This window comes from Mizuhopecten yessoensis, unplaced genomic scaffold (assembly GCF_002113885.1).
Source record: "Mizuhopecten yessoensis strain PY_sf001 unplaced genomic scaffold, ASM211388v2 scaffold7597, whole genome shotgun sequence".
NCBI classification, from domain to species: Eukaryota; Metazoa; Mollusca; class Bivalvia; order Pectinida; family Pectinidae; genus Mizuhopecten; species Mizuhopecten yessoensis.
Window position 1 is genome coordinate 213,850 of NW_018407127.1, and position 6,055 is coordinate 219,904.

Below are 6,055 nucleotides of genomic sequence, written 5' to 3' on the forward strand. Positions count from 1 at the left end.
GGAGAGTACGAGAGGGGGCAGGCAGGAGCCAAGGGGAGAGTACAAGAGGGGGGCAGGCTGGAGCCAGGGGGAGAGTACGAGAGGGGGGCAGGCTGGAGCCAGGGGGAGAGTATGAGAGGGGTGTGTGGATTACATCTTTAATCTTTTGTTTTTCACTTTTCATTGTAGACACTTTGAACTGAAGTGTTTGTGTGACTTGTGATATTGTTTACCGTAAACAGGGCTATAGCTATAAACAGTGTCGTAACCACAGGGCTATAGCTATAAACAGAGTCGTAACCACAGGGCTATAGCTATAAACACTGTCGTAACCACAGGGCTATAGCTATAAACAGTATCGTAACCACAGGGCTATAGCTATAAACACTGTCGTAACCACAGGGCTATAGCTATAAACAGTGTCGTAACCACAGGGCTATAGCTATAAACAGTGTCGTAATATAAAATATCAGCTGTGACAATTAACATGGACAAGGGAAAATGAAATAAATCACTCGGTCGTGAAACTGACGGAAAATAAAAACAAAATGGAACCAAGACAGCTATTCATGTGGTAGTGTATTTCTTTACAAGTGCGGGAGGGGGAAATAATGCCAAAGTTGGAGAGGGGAAATAACCCATATTCAGACATAAAAAAGGCCTGTATATATTCATGACACTGTACAAGGCCTAGAGATCTAGACTAAACACTAGTTGACAATGCTTTGACCCTCCAAGACCAACCATATAGATTCAGTATTATGTTCTAATTCAACCTTCTCAAACGAACATAAATCACATCATTTATTCGAGTATATGCATATGTGTTACAAAGAAATCAACATATCTTCTAAGTTCCTTCTGTGAAAACGAACACTCTCCAGCCTCGCCTCATTCTCTGTGGTTTCCCGATATGTGCTTAATCCCTTGTAAATTGATGGAGATCCATCATAATTTTCCCTCCATGAATGAGGTCTGAAAATAACATAAAACCCAACTGGGCAGTCACAATTTTCATAAACAGATGTTCGTGTTGGGAGGGGGGAATGCGTGTTGTCGACTAGAACTACACGGCTCGAATGCCGAGTACCCGGAACCCTTAGCCTCTTCTCACCCATATCGCACCACAAGCACGTGCAACTACATGCATACAATTAGTTCTACCCCTATTCCGATACACCTGTCAACCATGCATAGCCCCGCCCCCTTCACGTGTCCCATGTACTCATAATAAAAACATTTATAATGAACTAGTGTGTATACCTGTATGTAGCTATAGGTGTATATAGGTGTTGGGTTGTCATCAATTTCCAATTTTAATTTTATGACCCAGATTGCTGTGACATTCATGTATGCATTATTTATAGCACAAATGTCTACAATTTCGACAGGAGCCTTATTTTTCCTAGTAAACACCCTCTCCTACAAATGTCTACAACAATTTCAACAGGAGCCTTATTTATCCTAGTAAACACCCTCTCCCACAAATGTCTACCTGAGGGTGAATGACCTTGATATAAATAACAATTACACATTACCCAGACATGATTTAGACTAATTGCGTGCTTGATAATATAGATGATACATCCCCGAGGCACATGCTTTATGAGATTATACCTTTATTTTCTGGATGAGGAAGTTCGTGAATGTCCCTGAATATTCATGTGTGACTGGAGACGTGAGCCCTGATCACTGTAGCTGGGTAGCTCTATCTTTTTAGATTTATTGTTATAATTCTTGTTGTCTATATTGATCGTGTATTCTAACTAACGACATGCATACATATTTAATTATTTGTTTTCCAGCGCAATTTTCTGTCTTCCTAATCTAATAAAGATCTTCTCTTTGAATAAAAGGATGGGATAGTGATGAAATTAGTGAAAGGAATTTGTCATACATCGCCTTTAACTTTTTTTCTTACTTTCTGTATTACATAATACTTGGTTTCGGTAAACTGTTCTATGACATTATCTGTACGCTTAGACAGCCCCTGTCCTCCTGTACCTCATGCTAGTGGTTTTGTGGTTAAGCTATGTGCAGCACATCTAGTTATGATTCAGAAGATTCTAGGGATTTATGATCTAAATAACGCCTCAAGATGAGTGAGTCACGTCTACAAGCATGGAATCGGGATGTTTTATACAAATGACAAATTGCCAAAGTTACTTTTTGCCTTGACAATATCTCGGACATGAATGGGTTATTGAGGATTTTCTGCCAAAAGAAAATGTCATATTGTATGAAGCTCTGCAGTCAACAAGACTAACCAGACTTGTAACGTGTCCTATTACAACAAGACTAACCAGACTTGTAACGTGTCCTATTTAAAACAGAATGCATCATAGTGATAGGACTAGTTAGCTGTTAGCTATCCCATCATCAATTTCCTTTTTAGTAGTATTTTAATGGTATTTTAACATTATTTGACTGCTATTTAACAGTTTTCTTATTCTAAGGCACTGCGCTAGCCCTTTTTCACTGATTAATGGTCCGTTTCGAATGAAGAAACTAACTTTCCAACATAAATGTTTATATAAAGATTGAGCTGATAGAATGCACAAATATATCTGTATCCTTTAAATTTTCAGGCCCTAGGAGTAAATCTTAGGAGTTTGAGATTGTGTCTGATCCTTATGGTGTGGACTTATAGTGTCAGACCCTAGGAATTTGAGGGTGTCGGGTCCTAGTGGTGTGGACTTATAGTGTCAGGCCCTAGGAATTTGAGGGTGTCGGGTCCTAGTGGTGTGGACTTATAGTGTCAGACCCTAGGAATTTGAGGGTGTTAGGTCCTAGTGGTGTGGGCTTATAGTGTCAGACCCTAGGAGGTTGAGGGTGTGTCAGGTACTAGTGGTGGGGACTAATAGTGTCAGGCCCTAGGAGATTTAGGGTGTTGGGCCTTAGTAGTGTGGACTAATAGGGTCAGGCCCTAGGAGTTTCAGCGTGTTAGGTCCTAGTGGTGTGGGCTAATAGTGTCAGGGCCTAGGAGTTTGAGGGTGTTAGGTGCTAGTGGTGTGGACTAATATTGTCAGACCCTAGGAGGTGGAGGGGGTTGGGTCCTAGTGGTGTGAACTAATAGTGTCAGGCCCTAGGGGTTTGAGGGGGTTGGGTCCTAGTGATGTGGACTAATAGCGTCAGGCCCTAGGAGTTTGAGGGCGTCAGGTCCTAGTGGTGTGCACTAATAGTGTCAGGCCCTAGGGGTGTGGACTAATAGGGTCAGGCCCTAGGAGTTTCAGCGTGTTAGGTCCTAGTGGTGTGGACTTATAGTGTCAGGCCCTAGGTCTTTGAGGGTGTTGGGTCCTAGCGGTGTGGACTTATAGTGTCAGGCCCTAGGGGTGTGGACTAATAGGGTCAGGCCCTAGGAGTTTCAGCGTGTTAGGTCCTAGTGGTGTGGACTAACAGTGTCAGGCCCTATGAGTTTGAGGGTGTGTCAGGCCCTAGTGGGGTGGACTAATAGTGTCAGGGCCTAGGTGTTTGAGGGTGTTGGGTCCTCGTGGTGTGGACTAATAGTGTAAGGCCCTAGGAGTTTGAGGGTGATGGGTCCTAGTGGTGAGGACTAATAGTGTCAGGACCTAGGTGTTTGAGGGTGTGGCAGGTCCTAGTGGTGTGGACTTATAGTGTCAGACCCTAGGAGTTTGAGGGAGTTAGGTCCTCGTGGTGTGGCCTAATAGTGTCAGGCCCTAGGTGGTTGAGGGTGTGTCAGGTACTAGTGGTGGGGACTAATAGTGTCAGGCCCTATGAGTTTGAGGGGGTTGGGTCCTAGTGGTGTGCACTAATAGTGTCAGGCCCTAGGAATTTGAGGGTGTCGGGTCCTAGTGTTGTGGACTAATAGTGTCAGGTCCTAGTGGTGTGGACTTATAGTGTCAGACCCTAGGAGTTTGAGGGTGTCAGGTCCTAGTGGTGTGGACTAATAGTGTCAGACCCTAGGAGTTTGAGGGTGTTAGGTCCTAGTGGTGTGGACTAATAGTGTCAGGCCCTAGGAGTTTGAGGGTGTTAGGTCCTAGTGGTGTGGACTTATAGTGTCAGGCCCTAGGAGTTTGAGGGTGTGTCAGGTCCTAGTGGTGTGGACTAATAGTGTCAGGCCCTAGGAGTTTGAGGTGTGTCCAGCCCGATTGGTGTGGACTAATAGTGTCAGGCCCAAGGAGTTTGAGGGTGTGTCAGGTCCTAGTAGAATGGACTAATATTGTCAGGCCCTAGGTGTTTGAGGTGTGTCCAGCCCTAGTGGTGTGGACTAGTACTAATACACTCACACGAGAGGCTGGAGACAGTAGTCCACCTGATAAACTGCCAACAATATTTCCTGTCCTCTTACATACAAAGAGATGTAGATTTAGTAACATGCATCCTGTGTTGGAGATTGAATGTTTCCGGGGTGGCCAGTAAATTTGTTCTATACTAGTCAAGTAAAAAAATGTGTTTTCTCGCCAATTGGACCAATGCACAATTTTCTATGAAGTATAACTATATTCAGAGAAAAGTATTTTCTAACTTATCATATAAACGATTGATGTACAAAAATATTGTTTCCTTCTTAATAAAGATCACAATTAATAATACAGTCTTCTTCTGAAGAACCTTAAGGTCTAGGGTGATAAGTGCAATCAAATACATTTATTGTCAAATGACCCACTTTTGATGTTGCAAGGGTCAAATATATAAAAGAAAAGTTCAGCTTGCTAGTGTTATAGGCTGTCGGATAAGTTACAAACAACTATCAAGGAAACAGAAGTCAAATGTATGATATATATTTTTAATGACTTCTCTAAATGTTCATAAAGATAGCAGAAATGATATTTAGATGTTATCCTGTAAGGATAAAGAATTAACACTTTTGTTCAAATAAATGACCTTGACCCACTGTCTGTCGTCCATCGTCCGTCTGTCAACTTTTCCTTTAAAATGCTACTTGTCCTGAACGGCCAAGTAGATTTTGACTAAATTTGGTCTGGAGCATCCTTAGGCCAAGGGGACTCAATTTTGTATAAACGATGGGTTTTGCCCCCCACTGGGGGCAGAGGTGCAGGGCCCAATAGGGTAAATATAGCAAATTCTTCAAAATCCTCCTTTTATTTTTAGGAATGTCAGGATTTTGTCCAATTGCATATAAATATAACCCCTGACTAACCATGTAATACATGTACACTTCCAGTAACATCATGCTATTTCAACTTCAATTTTGCTTACATTTCCAGGTGAATGATACAGGCCCTCTGGGCCTCTTGTCCTTAAAAAGAAATTACACTGTATCTTGTGAAATACTTACTTGAAGTTCACCGAAAATATTCATGGGTCTGGCCTTAAATTGAAGTCGTGAACCTAAACCTCTGTTTACTGGATTTTTATTGAGTTGACAATTTATCAAATGTAACCATTGCTAATGTGTTGAAGTGGTTATTTGTGATTGTGACTATTTCACAGTTTGTATACAGGTAGGTCAAAAGTTTAGCAGTAAGTAAGAGATAAGTCCTACGTATACCCACACAATATAGCAGACAGGTGTACAAACTGATCACTATTGAACTTATTTGGGGCTGGGTATGGTGGTGGTGACGAGGTGTCAGGTCGGGGAGGGGGATGACAGGTCGGATAGGGGAATGACAGGTCGGGGAGGGAGATGACAGGTCGGGGAGGGGGATGACAGGTGGGGAAGGGGATGACAGGTCGGGGAGGGGGATGACAGGTCAGGAAGGGGGATAACCTAACACAGACATCAATGACTTACTAGGGGAGGGGGATGACCTAACACAGTCATCTATGACTTACTAGGGGAGGGGGATGACCTAACACAGTCATCTATGACTTACTAGGGGAGGGGGATGACCTAACACAGTCATCTATGACTTACTAGGGGAGGGGGATGACCTAACACAGTCATCTATGACTTACTAGGGGAGGGGGATGACCTAACACAGTCATCTATGACTTACTAGGGGAGGGGGATGACCTAACACAGTCATCTATGACTTACTAGGGGAGGGGGATGACCTAACACAGTCATCTATGACTTACTAGGGGAGGGGGATGACCTAACACAGTCATCTATGACTTACTAGTGGAGGGGGATGACCTAACACAGTCA

At 43.0% G+C, this 6,055-nt stretch overlaps 1 protein-coding gene across 2 annotated transcripts in view; it reads left to right on the top strand.

Annotated features, from left to right (window-relative positions):
* LOC110453997 (ras GTPase-activating-like protein IQGAP1) overlaps positions 1-6,055 on the top strand; it is a 146,696-nt gene that overhangs the window by 18,696 nt on the left and 121,945 nt on the right. The window lies entirely within an intron of this gene.